Here is a 14,633-nt window from a genome sequence, read left to right on the forward strand (position 1 = left end):
AAGGGACAGAGAGGGACAGAAGGAGACAGAGGGACAGAGAGATATAGAGAGGGACAGAGAGGGATAGAGTGAGACAGAGGGACAGAGAGATATAGAGAGGGACAGAGGGACAGAGAGATATAGAGAGGGACAGAAAGGGACAGGGAGATATAGAGGGAGACAGAGGGACAGAGAGATATAGAGAGGGACAGAAAGGGACAGAGAGAGACAGAGGGTGACAGAGGGACAGAGAGATATAGAGAGGGACAGAGAGATATAGAGAGGGACAGAGAGGGACAGAAGGATACAGAGGGACAGAGAGATATAGAGAGGCACAGAGATGGACAGAGAGGGACAGAGGGAGACAGAGGGACAGAGAGATATAGAGAGGGACAGAGGGACAGAGAGATATAGAGAGGGACAGAGAGGGACAGAAGGAGACAGAGGGACAGAGAGATATAGAGAGGGACAGAGAGGGACAGAGGGAGACAGAGGGACAGAGAGATATAGAGAGGGACAGAAAGGGACAGAGAGGGACAGAGAGACAGAGGGAGACAGAGGGACAGAGAGATATAGAGGGAGACAGAGGGACAGAGAGAGACAGAGGGAGACAGAGGGAGACAGATGGACAGAGAGATACAGAGAGGGACAGAAACGGACAGAGAGGGACAGAAAGGGACAGAGAGGGACAGAGGGAGACAGAGGGACAGAGAGATATAGAGAGGGACATAAAGGGACAGAGAGGGACAGAGGGAGACAGAGGGACAGAGAGGGAGACAGAGGGACAGAGGGAGACAGAGGGACCGAGAGATATAGAGAGGGACAGAAAGGGACAGAGAGGGATAGAGGGAGACAGAGGGAGACAGAGGGACAGAGAGATATAGAGAGGGACAGAAAGGGACAGAGGGAGACAGAGGCACAGAGAGATATAGAGAGGGACAGAAAGGGACAGAGAGAGACAGAGGGAGACAGAGGGACAGAGAGATATAGAGAGGGACAGAAAGGGACAGAGAGAGACAGGGGGAGACAGAGGGACAGAGAGATATAGAGAGGGACAGAAAGGGACAGAGGGAGACAGAGGCACAGAGAGATATAGAGAGGGACAGAAAGGGACAGAGAGAGACAGAGGGAGACAGAGGGACAGAGAGATATAGAGAGGGACAGAAAGGGACAGAGAGGGACAGAGAGATATGGATTATAATCACAGCCGTATATATTCCCCCCCAAGCAGACACATCGATGGCTCTGAACTAACTTTATTTAACTCTTTGCAAACTGGAAACCATTTATCCGGAGGCTGCATTCATTGTAGCTGGGGATTTTAACAAAGCTAATCTGAAAACAAGACTCCCTAAATTTTATCAGCGTATCGATTGCGCAACCAGGGGTCGTAAAACCTTGGATCATTGTAACTCTAACTTCCGCAACGCATATAAGGCCCTGCCCCGCCACCCTTTCGGAAAAGCTGATTATATATTGACGAATACGCTGATTCGGTGTGCGAGTTCATTAGAACGTGCGTTGAAGATGTCGTTCCCATAGCAACGATAAAAACATTCCCTAACCAGAAACCGTGGATTGATGGCAGCATTCGCGTGAAACTGAAAGCGCGAACCACTGCTTTTAATCAGGGCAAGGTGTCTGGTAACATGACCGAATATAAACAATGCAGCTATTCCCTCCGCAAGGCTATTAAACAAGCTAAGTGTCAGTACAGAGACAAAGGAGAATCTCAATTCAACGGCTCAGACACAAGAGGCATGTGGCAGGGTCTACAGTCAATCACGGACTACAAGAAGAAACCCAGCCCAGTCACGGACCAGGATGTCTTGCTCCCAGGCAGACTAAATAACTCTTTTGCCCGCTTTGAGGACAATACAGTGCCACTGACACGGCCTGCAACGAAAACATGCGGTCTCTCCTTCACTGCAGCCGAGGTGAGTAAGACATTTAAACGTGTTAACCCTCGCAAGGCTGCAGGCCCAGACGGCATCCCCAGCCGCGCCCTCAGAGCATGCGCAGACCAGCTGGCCGGTGTGTTTACGGACATATTCAATCAATCCCTATACCAGTCTGCTGTTCCCACATGCTTCAAGAGGGCCACCATTGTTCCTGTTCCCAAGAAAGCTAAGGTAACTGAGGTAAACGACTACCGCCCCGTAGCACTCACTTCGGTCATCATGAAGTGCTTTGAGAGACTAGTCAAGGACCATATCACCTCCACCCTACCTGACACCCTAGACCCACTCCAATTTGCTTACCGCCCAAATAGGTCCACAGACGACGCAATCTCAACCACACTGCACACTGCCCTAACCCACCTGGACAAGAGGAACACCTATGTGAGAATGCTGTTCATCGACTACAGCTCGGCATTCAACACCATAGTACCCTCCAAGCTCGTCATCAAGCTCGAGACCCTGGGTCTCGACCCCGCCCTGTGCAACTGGGTACTGGACTTCCTGACGGGCCGCCCCCAGGTGGTGAGGGTAGGCAACAACATCTCCTCCCCGCTGATCCTCAACACGGGGGCCCCACAAGGGTGCGTTCTGAGCCCTCTCCTGTACTCCCTGTTCACCCACGACTGCGTGGCCACACACGCCTCCAACTCAATCATCAAGTTTGCGGACGACACAACAGTGGTAGGCTTGATTACCAACAACAACGAGACGGCCTACAGGGAGGAGGTGAGGGCCCTCGGAGTGTGGTGTCAGGAAAATAACCTCACACTCAACGTCAACAAAACTAAGGAGATGATTGTGGACTTCAGGAAACAGCAGAGGGAACACCCCCTATCCACATCAATGGAACAGTAGTGGAGAGGGTAGCAAGTTTTAAGTTCCTCGGCATACACATCACAGACAAACTGAATTGGTCCACTCACACTGAAAGCGTCGTGAAGAAGGCGCAGCAGCGCCTCTTCAACCTCAGGAGGCTGAAGAAATTTGGCTTGTCACCAAAAGCACTCACAAACTTCTACAGATGCACAATCGAGAGCATCCTGGCGGGCTGTATCACCGCCTGGTACGGCAACTGCTCCGCCCTCAACCGTAAGGCTCTCCAGAGGGTAGTGAGGTCTGCACAACGCATCACCGGGGGCAAACTACCTGCCCTCCAGGACACCTACACCACCCGATGTTACAGGAAGGCCATAAAGATCATCAAGGACATCAACCACCCGAGCCACTGCCTGTTCACCCCGCTATCATCCAGGGAAATTATGTAAATATATCACTAGCCACTTTACACAATGCTACCTTATATAATGTTACTTACCCTACATTATTCATCTCATATGCATACGTATATACTGTACTCTATATCATCGACTGCATCCTTACGTAATACATGTATCACTAGCCACTTTAGCTATGCCACTTTGTTTACTTTGTCTACATACTCATCTCATATGTATATACTGTACTCGATACCATCTACTGTATGCTGCCCTGTACCATGACTCATTCATATATCCTTATGTACATATTCTTTATCCCCTTACACTGTGTATAAGACAGTAGTTTTGGAATTGTTAGTTAGATTACTTGTTGGTTATCACTGCATTGTCGGAACTAGAAGCACAAGCATTTCGCTACACTCGCATTAACATCTGCTAACCATGTGTATGTGACAAATACAATTTGATTTGATTTGATTTGATTTGATTTGAGACAGAGGGACAGAGAGATATAGAGGGAGACAGAGGGACAGAGATATATAGAGGGACAGAAAGGGACAGAGAGATATAGAGGGAGACAGAGGGACAGAGAGATATAGAGAGGGACAGAAAGGGACAGAGAAATATAGAGAGGGACAGAAAGGGGACAGAGAGGGACAGAGGGAGACAGAGGGACAGAGAGATATAGAGAGGGACAGAAAGGGACAGAGAGATATAGAGGGAGACAGAGGGACAGAGAGATATAGAGAGGGACAGAAAGGGACAGAAAGTGACAGAGAGGGACAGAGGGAGACAGAGGGACAGAGAGATATAGAGAGGGACAGAAAGGGACAGAGAGGGACAGAGAGATATAGAGAGGGACAGAAAGGGACAGAGAGATATAGAGGGAGACAGAGAGGGACAGAGAGGGACAGAGGGACAGAGAGATATAGAGAGGGACAGAGAGGGACAGAGGGACAGAGAAGAGACAGAGAAGGTAGTCAGGAGGCACAATGATACGCAGGAGGTATTCTTAGAACAGAAGCTTGGTCTTAAGTGAGCCATCTTCTGTGAAGAGGATGTGGCTTGCAAATGCTAACACTCTCTGATCACAGCAACAGCAGAGAGGAAGGGAGAGAGAAAGAGAGATTCAACTGTTCTTAATATCTTACTTAAATGCATACAATATTAGGTTAGTGAAATGGTTATTGATAGGATGCATAATGCATTCATGTTGAAAGGAGGAGACAGTAGACAGTACCAGTACGCTGCTTCAGGTCTTTGACCAGTCGTTGACATAGTCATTGTCACTAATAGTGGGCAAAAACTTATCAGCAAGACATTTTCATAGAGATTCAATCGTAAACAGCACGAAAGTCACAAAGAAGTGATGAGACTGATTGTGAAAGAGTAATTACACAAAACGGGTTATAATACTGTTTCAGAAAGCGCTAACCCGCCAGCTACGAAACCGCTCGATACATGTGAAAACAGATAGGTACCCTGTTCCCCGATGCCTCGCGTTAGCCTGAACCTGAGTTCAGATGCTCTTGGTCAGTGTGCGCAGTGGGTTATTGTGCACGACAGTAGTGAATTCTTGCCTGCATCGGATCGGAGACCATACTTATATATTCAGTATATAATAATAATAATATATATATGCCATTTAGCAGATGTAATTGCACACACAGTGGTGGCCATGAGTACTGGCTGCAAAACAAAGGCAACATACTCTAGCTTCTAATTCTGCATATGGACCTCATAGAATAACATGATTTCTGTCATCTGACCCTGAAACAAGTTTCCAGTGATCTCAAACGATGCCATTATATCCATAGCAGCTCATACGCTTATATGCAAATGAACCCCAAAACTATTGTATAGAGTCTATGCCCATATTTTCCCTCTAGTCTTTTGTTTGGGGTTACCTGCTCATGGAAAGACACAGCACGCTAAGGCAGTGTGGCGTTCCCTGGGGTAGAGCCACAGCAGTGCAGCGAGACGAATACACAAACGAAGGCAAAGCTCATTAGTCATGAAAGAACAAAGTGCCAGAACTAATTTAGCTGCTTTTGTGTCTTTGAAGTTATTGATGATGCAGTGTGGAGAGGGAGAGATCTACATGGAAGGGATAGCACCACTGTGCAGCAAGTAGCCGCATCAAAAGACCGAGAGAGGAGGAAGATGGTTGTCTTACCGGACAAAATGGAGGGGAAACACAGATAGGTAGGTAGAGATTTGTATTCAGGTGAAGACACCTTCGTTTTAAAAGCGTAATGAATGTGTGTTGAAATATATATTTTGGTGGAGTATCAGTGAGCTGTAAAAATAAACAGAGAGATTCGTACACTCTGTATATATAAGCTCACAGCCATTTATTGGGTAAAACACCAACGTTTCGGCATCACTGGGCCTTCTTCATGGTCACCCAGTTGATTCGCTGATAGTCAGCACCTCCCAACAAAATAATTGTGCTCCAGCGCCAGCTTTTTATTAGAGCATCAGTGAGTTATGGAGAATCGATGACATGAATGCTACTCTCTATTGGACGAAGAAGCATGTTAAATGAAATGCCATGTTCATTAAAAGGATTTGATGTATGTACACACAATAAGTTACTGTCTAGAAATGCATTTAGTAGGAATTAGTTCCTTGGGTACAGATATTGTTCTTTAGGAATGTCTTAGACAATGGAAGATAAGGAGAAGTCATAGAAAGCACAGCCCCTGAGGCACCAAAACGTGTCAACATGACCCCTCATTGGAATGACTATTCATAAGGAGAATTAACATATCACTTTTTGGACCCTTAGAACTAAAGCCTTAAGGGGCATTTTAACACTGCATGATTAGTTCCTAAGGTGAATGTGTGTTATATGAAGTTTTCTTTTTGTTATATGATAATAGGGATATTTTTGTATTATATCCAGTGTCTTCCAGTGTCTTTCAGTGGAAAAGTATATTTCATCATCTGTTTATTGACCTGTCTAATCTAACTGTTAGAACATGCACACAAACACACACGCACGCACACACACACACACACACACACACACACACACACACACACACGCACACACACGCACATACACACACACACATGCACACACACACATACACACACACACGCACGCACACATGCACACACACGCACGCACGCACACATGCACACACACGCACGCACAAGCACACACACACACCATTTGGTTGTTGATTGGTCATCGTTCTATTTTATGTCTTTGAACCATCTTCCCTCTGATCCTGATTTAACAGTTGAACATGTATCAGGTCTCAGTAGAGCAAGAATTAACCTCTCCACTGAATAGTTACACTGAATAGACTATCAGAGTGAGTTAGATCTTGTACTGTATCAGGACTGTATTTGTCTCATTCTTACACACACTGACCCTCATTTATCAATCGTGAGCAGCATGGATATGGGATTTGTGGTTGTTTTCAGAGTTGTTTTTGTATAGTTAAACAAATCATTTCTGAAATATAAGTTTGATAGATCTTGCGTGGTTTGTTTTATAATGTGTTCTTCAATTGAATGTATTGTGATAAATAACGAGGAGACTGAGTGGACAGGTCAGTGGTCAGTGAGACGTTTGCTGTGGGACTGCAATAGACAGGAGTGGCAGGAGAATGGAGGGGGGGGGGTTGTGAATTAAACCGACAGCAGTTCAGTGAGAGGCAGCTAGGGGTTGACAAGGCACAGAGCTGCCATCTAATCAGTCACGTAGGCATCTCAGCACTGAGCTGTACCACACACACACTCACATACACACAGACACACACACCCCAATCTGAATGCGTTATCCAAGACTCTACTGTTTACAGTCTGAGAGCTGATAGGGTCTGCTGCAAGTTGTCTGAATGGAGCATTACGGTTTCATAATAGGGTGTCCAGTCCAGTACACAAGTCACTCCACCCCAACTGACAAGCACTAAGAAGGGCAAGACGTTTCATCAACAGTGTAGTGATAGAGCCCCCTTTGGAATCTCAATTTTCACCCTGCCACCAGAATGTGGGCACAGCCAAGCTGTAATTACCTGAATCCATCTGTCACCCAGCGAGAGAGGGCAGAGGGGGTAGAGGGCAGAGAGGGCAGAGGGGGTAGAGGGCAGAGGGGATAGAGGGGGTAGAGGGCAGGGAGGGCAGAGGGGGTAGAGAGGGCAGAGGGGGTAGAGGGGGTAGAGGGCAGAGAGGGCAGAGGGCAGAGGGGGTAGAGGGGGTAGAGGGCAGAGGGGGTAGAGGGGGTAGAGGGCAGGGAGGGCAGAGGGGGTAGAGAGGGCAGAGGGGGTAGAGGGGGCAGAGGGCAGATGGGGTAGACGGCAGAGGGGGTAGAGGTGGCAGAGGGAGTGGAGGGGGAAGAGAGGGCAGAGGGTGTAGAGAGGGCAGAGGGTAGAGGGGGCAGAGGGGGTAGAGGGAGTGGAGGGGGCAGAGGGGGTAGAGGGAGTGGAGGGGGTAGAGAGGACAGAGGGGGTAGAGGGAGTGGAGGGGGTAGAGGGGGTAGAGGGGGTAGAGGGAGTAGAGGAGGTAGAGAGGGCAGAGGGGGTAGAGGGAGTGAAGGGGGTAGAGGGAGTGGAGGGGGTAGAGATGGCAGAGGGGGTAGAGGGAGTGGAGGGGGTAGAGGGGGTAGAGAGGGCAGAGGGGGTAGAGAGGGCAGAGGGGGTAGAGGGAGTGGAGGGGGTAGAGGGGGTAGAGGGAGTGGAGGGGGTAGAGAGGGCAGAGGGGGTAGAGGGAGTGGAGGGGGTAGAGGGGGTAGAGAGGGCAGAGGGGGTAGAGGTAGTGGAGAGGTAGAGGGAGTGGAGGGGGTAGAGAGGGCAGAGGGGGTAGAGGGAGTGGAGGGGGTAGAGGGGGTAGAGAGGGCAGAGGGGGTAGAGGGGGTAGAGGGAGTGGAGAGGGTAGAGGGGGTAGAGAGGGCAGATGGGGTAGAGGGAGTGGAGTGGGTAGAGGGGGTAGAGGGAGTGGAGGGGGTAGAGAGGGCAGAGGGGGTAGAGGGAGTGAAGGGGGTAGAGGGAGTGGAGGGGGTAGAGATGACAGAGGGGGTAGAGGGAGTGGAGGGGGTAGAGAGGGCAGAGGAGGTAGAGAGGGCAGATGAGGTAGAGGGAGTGGAGGGGGTAGAGGGGGTAGAGGGAGTGGAGGGGGTAGAGAGGGCAGAGGGGGGTAGAGGGAGGGTGGAGGGGGTAGAGGGGGTAGAGAGGGCAGAGGGGGTAGAGGGAGGGAGGGGTAGTGGAGGGGGGGGTAGAGAGGGCAGAGGGGGTGGGGGTGGAGGGGGTAGAGGGGGTAGAGGGGGCAGAGGGGGTAGAGGGGTAGAGGGAGTGGAGGGGGTAGAGGGGGTAGAGAGGGCAGATGGGGTAGAGGGAGTGGAGGGGGTAGAGGGGGTAGAGGGAGTGGAGGGGGTAGAGAGGGCAGAGGGGGTAGAGGGAGTGGAGGGGGTAGAGGTGGTAGAGATGGCAGAGGGGGTAGAGGGAGTGGAGGGGGTAGAGGGGGTAGAGGGAGTGGAGGGGGTAGAGAGGGCAGAGGGGGTAGAGAGGGCAGATGGGGTAGAGGGAGTGGAGGGGCAGGCAGAGGAGACTCAACAGGGTCAGAGGTGACCATCACCATCTCTCCACTGTGAGATCTCCAGGACAGCCGCTGTGACTGTAGGGGGAAGATATTTGGTGGCACACGGAGGAGGAAACAGCCATTGTCTGACAGGGGAGTGAGGGAGGCCGTATCGAGACCAGGGGGTTGACATCAGGGGTCAGCATTGTTGGCTTTGATTTTGACATTGACACCATGGTGAGATGCATGGCGCGGCTCCAGCAGTAAACCAGCAAATCTATCACAGACATGTGAAAGCCTGAGTCAGACATGCGTGTCTATTGGACTACAGTAGTGATTTGTTCTTTTTGAACAGCTCTTTGTGACTCGTTCATTTTATTTGTTCGTTGGACCTGCTGTCCGCAATGACTACAGCAGGATTAATATGTGCCCCTCCGGCTCAGCGGCTTCAGAGATGTACCCCGACCAACAACTGTAAAATAAATCATGCTGCTGGTAGCATAGGTTTAGAACTAGTAAATGTTCGCATGGTGCAAAAATGAAGGCAATTGATTATTGAATGTTATGATGGACACAGCTTTGTAGAACAGAACATACACACAGCCTCTTCTCAACGAACTCAAACTCCAGAACAAATAGTTTGGGGTGGTGCAGTTCGCAAACGATATTGTGTTCACAATCTAGTCTGGTTGGGGCCACAACTAGACCTTGTTTCAAATGTATCAATAAATAATCGTATTTGTATGCCTAGCAATCAAGTCTCAGTCATAAAGGACATCTCCAATAAGCCCCGTATAGTGAACGACATGTGAACGAAAGACTCGTAGAATCATCAAATTTTCAGTACATCGTTGGCCAGTAGGGGCTCTGGGGTGCTCTGGCCATTCTCACTCAAGTGAACGAAATGAGTCGAAAGATTCATTATTTTGAGTGAACGAGTCGTAAAGATTAGAGTCAGTGAAAAGAGACAAACCCCATCCCTAGAATAGAGGGCCGCCTCCTAGTCAGAATGTCAGGGGTCTAAGGGTCAGATTGGGATTTGACCCAAGGAATGGGCCGGAATAGGAAGGAATGGAATATAGAAAGAAGAGAAAATCAAAGAAGAAACTGAACATCGTCTTGTTTCTCCATGCCAGTGATTAGTGAGTCACATCCATATGAGAAGTCATCTTAGTTCAGCACAGTGGAGTCACATGATTTCCTTTCCATTCTACTTGTCCTTAGAACAGGAGCATAGTATTATACTGATATATTCATTCTGACCCTAGCATATGTTGCAGGTAATATACATAGACATTGTGTTCAAGTCAGTTTTACACTTCATCTCTGTCCCAAACTATACTGAACAAAAATATAAACGCAACATGTAAAGTGTTGGTCCAATGTTTCATGAGCTGAAATAAAAGATTCTAAAAATTTCCCAAATGCACAAAAAGCTTATTTCTCTGAAATGTTGTGCACATATTTGTTTACATTCCTGTTAGTGAGCATTTCTCCTCTGCCAAGATAATCCATTCACCTGACAGGTGCGGCATATCAAGAAGCTGATTAAACGGCATGGTCTTTACACAGGTGTTCCTTGTGCTAGGGACAATAAAAGGCAATTGACATGCGGACTGCAGGAATGTCAACCAGAGCTGTTACCTGAGAATTGAATGTTCAATTCTCTACCATAAGCCTCCTCCAACGTCATTTTAGAGAATTTGGCAGTACGTCCAACAGACCTCACATTCACAGACAACGTGTAACCACGCAAACGCAGGACCTCCACATCCTGCTTCTTCACCTGCGGGATCGTCTAAGGCCAGGCACCCGGACAGCTGATGAATCTGAGTAGTATTTCTGTCTATAATAAAGCCATTTTGTGGGGAAACTCATTCTGATTGGCTGGGTCTGGCTCCCAAGTGGGTGGGCCTAGGCCCTCCCAGGCCCACCCATGGCTGTGCCCCTGCCCAATCATTTGAAATCCATAGATTAGGACCTAATTTATTAATTTCAATTGACTGATTTCCTTATATGAACTGCAACACAGTAACATCGTTGAAATTGTTACATGTTGCATTTATATTTTTGTTCACCATATTTTACCAACTGAATATTTATCTGGCCCAATTTGACCGTGGAAGACTTGTGGCAATTAGATAGTCCTCTGGTCTGCAGATAGCGGGGTGCACTGTCATATGCAAAGGTTGAGCAATCAAATTAGACAGAGACAACCAAGGGGAGAGTGTGTATTACCAAAAATGACATGCAAAGGACATGATTTATTCGTTTAGTCATTATCAAGGGTTAATGTGTAGCGCATTTCTATGACATATTAACTATTGGAATGGGCATGGAGGTCATCTCATATGATTCACTTTCACTGAAGACCATTTTGTCATTCAGATGTCAGCTTATATTTTTGATTGGATTGAACTGCTCATGTTTACAACTGTAGGCATTTGGAGGATGCATATTTCTGAGGAATTTAGTCAGTTTTACAGTGATATGGATAGGGTGACAAATATTACCAGGGTAAACCCATATCCTCTGTTTTTGGTGACTTGTACTTTTGTTTCATTCATAAGATGGCCTTACATCTACGTTGGGTTTTCACCATTAGCCTAATTTGCAAGATAGATAAACTAAAGAGCTTGCCTTGAATGCTCCCGACGATGCATGTGTGTGTGTTGTTGTTTCTTGATCACAGTTGCTACTTGATACTGAAGGACGTCATGGCATCGGAAGTCATCACCTCCTATCACAAGTAAGTCTTCGTGAGAAATCAGCATCACTGTCAACAACACCGAACAGAGTTTATCTGGTAATGTCTTTGTTAATGACGAGTGGATGTTTTCTCATTCTGTGACTTCATGACCTCTTATCTCATCAATGACAACTGTAAGGAATATCCTTGTGAGATCATTTCAGGAGATCATTGTGCCATATCAGAGTGGTCCTCTTGAAAGAGTCCCTTAAGTTATTGCATGTTGTATTGAAATGAGAGCTAGAGTTGATTCACCTTTGGAATATTTTCCATAAAACAGAATGATATCATCTTGTCACATTGAACAATATATGTCTTTGACTAACAGGCCAATACAGACCATGGATTCCATTGAATTATTGACAGCAGAACTGACTGTCTGTTTCCACCTGTATGAGACCCAGGCTGATAACAACCATGGACAGACTGGGGTTGGGCTGCCCAACGCTGACTATGGGAAGTACACACTTATCCTGACGTGATTGCAACATAGGTATCCCCTAACGTCAGTAATGCAACTCTGGAATCCGATAGATAATCTCTAGCCTATAAAGGCTTTTATGGAGAGAGAGAAAGAGCGAGAGAGAGATTGTGTAAAAGGAACATTTCTGAAGTGAGGTATACCTGATTGTAAGAACCAGGCAAGCAGAGGTGGCATTACCTGGATTGTGTAAGAAAATATAATACATGGATTGTCCCTATTCCTTCATTCAGAGAACCTCCCTTTAGTGGTTCCCTTGGCATTTGCCTTTGGTGGCGAGATACAGTGTACTCTCAGATAAAATACAGTTGAAGTTGGAAGCTTACATACACTTAGGTTGGAGTCATTAAAACTAGGATTTCAACCACTCCACAAATGTATTGTTAAACAAACTATAGTTTTGGCAAGTTGGTTAGGACATCTACTTTGTGCATGACACAAGTAATTATTTCAACAATTGTTTACAGACAGATTATTTTACTTATAATTCACTGTATCACAATTCCAGGTGGTCAGAAGTTTACATACACTAAGTTGACTGCGCCTTGAAAAATTCAAGAAAATTATGAAAAATTAAAGAAATGTAGACCTACACAAGTCTGGTTCATCCTTGGGAGCAATTTCCAAACGCCTGAAGGTACCACGTTCATCTGTACAAACAATAGCATGCAAGTATAAACACCATGGGACCATGCAGCCGTCATACCGCTCAGGAAGGAGATGCGTTCTGTCTCCTAGAGATGAATGTACTTTGGTGCGAAAAGTGCAAATCAATTGCAGAACATCAGCAAAGGACCTTGTGAAGGTGTTGGAGGAAACAGGTACAAAAGTATCTATATCCACAGTAAAACAAGTCCTATATCGACATAACCTGAAAGGCCGCTCAGCAAGGAAGAAGCCACTGCTCCAAAACCGCCATAAAAAAGGCAGACTGCGGTTTGCAACAGCACATGGGGACAAAGATCGTACTTTTTGGATAATTGTCCTCTGGTCTGATGAAACAAAAATAGAACTGTTTGGCCATAATGAGCATTGGTATGTTTGGAGGAAAAAGGGGGGGACGCTTGCAAGCCAAAGAACACCATCCCAACCGTGAAGCACGGGGGTGGCATTACCTGGATTGTGTAAGAAAATATAATACATGGATTGTCCCTATTCCTTCATTCAGAGAACCTCCCTTTAGTGGTTCCCTTGGCATTTGCCTTTGGTGGCGAGATACAGTGTACTCTCAGATATCGTCATACACAGGCACACACACACACACACACACACACACACACACACACACACACACACACACACACACACACACACACACACACACACACACACACACACACACACACACACACACACACACACACACACACACACACACACACACACACACACACACACACACTCATTCTCCTATCCTAATGAGAGATTTTCTGACCTTTCTTCATGTACCCCAGGAGAATATTGATGAATCTCCTTTTAAAAATAACTAGGGGGTCATTACATGATTGACAGTTATTTCATCCACCAATAATTATCACATTCATTATGTTGGACTGTGCTGGGCTGTGCCAGTGTGGTGGGAGGTGAACCCTTTTAACAGAGTGGAACAGAGAGAGAAGTTGTTTTGGTTTTTCAAGACAGCTATTGACCTATACTGTATGTGTTGAATAGGAGTCAGGCTGCTAGACTCATGCTTTCGTCATCGTAACATAGTTGGGGGCTCGTCCGGGATCTGTACTTTGATACAGTATCTACATATTACTTTATTTACTTCTGTAACTCCTGTCTGTTGTGTTTACTGTGTGTTGTGTTGTATTCTGCTCCCTGTGGGCATTGTGGTCCTTGTAAACATGACATGTTGTATAGAGAAAGAGAGACCGTTCCTGAGGAGGCCAACTAAAGCTCCTCCACTGTGTTATTTAGTCATGTGTGTCTATTAGAGCCTATTAGTCATTCACTGTCCCTAATCTCAACCTTTACTAATCATGGGATCTGAGGTGACATTTTAGTCTTTCATTGCTTTGTATTTCAAACCTTTAAATGGTAAACCTAGACCTGTGTCTGGTGCCTACATGGGGACGTGAGGAGATAGATGTTGGCACCTAACAGATCCGTCCCATTATGAGTGTTAAGTCAGACATAATCTAAGCTAATGTCACACGACGTCTCCTTTGCTAGCGGACTAATCGCTACGTTGAAAATACAAAGGCTACCAAATTAACCGATATAGAACCTAATGTCATTGTGTGAGCTGTAATTCACCCGTGTGTGTGCTTGTGTGTGTGTGTGTTCATGTCTGTCCATGTGTGTGTGTGTGTGTGTGTGTGTGTGTGTGTGTGTGTGTGTGTGTGTGTGTGTGTGTGTGTGTGTGTGTGTGTGTGTGTGTGTGTGTGTGTGTGTGTGTGTGTGTGTGTGTGTGTGTGTGTGTGTGTGTGTATCCCTACTGAACCACCATCCATTGTTAGCTTGCTTAGCTTGAGAAAATGTCGTCTGACTGCGGTTGTGAACATAGCCCCTTGAAACACTCCCAGTGGGTGAGGGCTTAATGTTCATTTGAGAGCCCTATTCAGAGCCAAGCAATCCTGTGTGAAGCCCAAATGAAGAAGATGATTTAAATGAACTCATTTGAGGGACATTTAATTACAGTCGGAGTGTAATTGAATGTTTCTCTGAAGTGTCTGGTGGCTGGTTCCTAATGAAATGAGTAGGGTGGTGGG

This window comes from Oncorhynchus keta, chromosome 2 (assembly GCF_023373465.1).
Source record: "Oncorhynchus keta strain PuntledgeMale-10-30-2019 chromosome 2, Oket_V2, whole genome shotgun sequence".
In the NCBI taxonomy this organism is placed as follows: domain Eukaryota; kingdom Metazoa; phylum Chordata; class Actinopteri; order Salmoniformes; family Salmonidae; genus Oncorhynchus; species Oncorhynchus keta.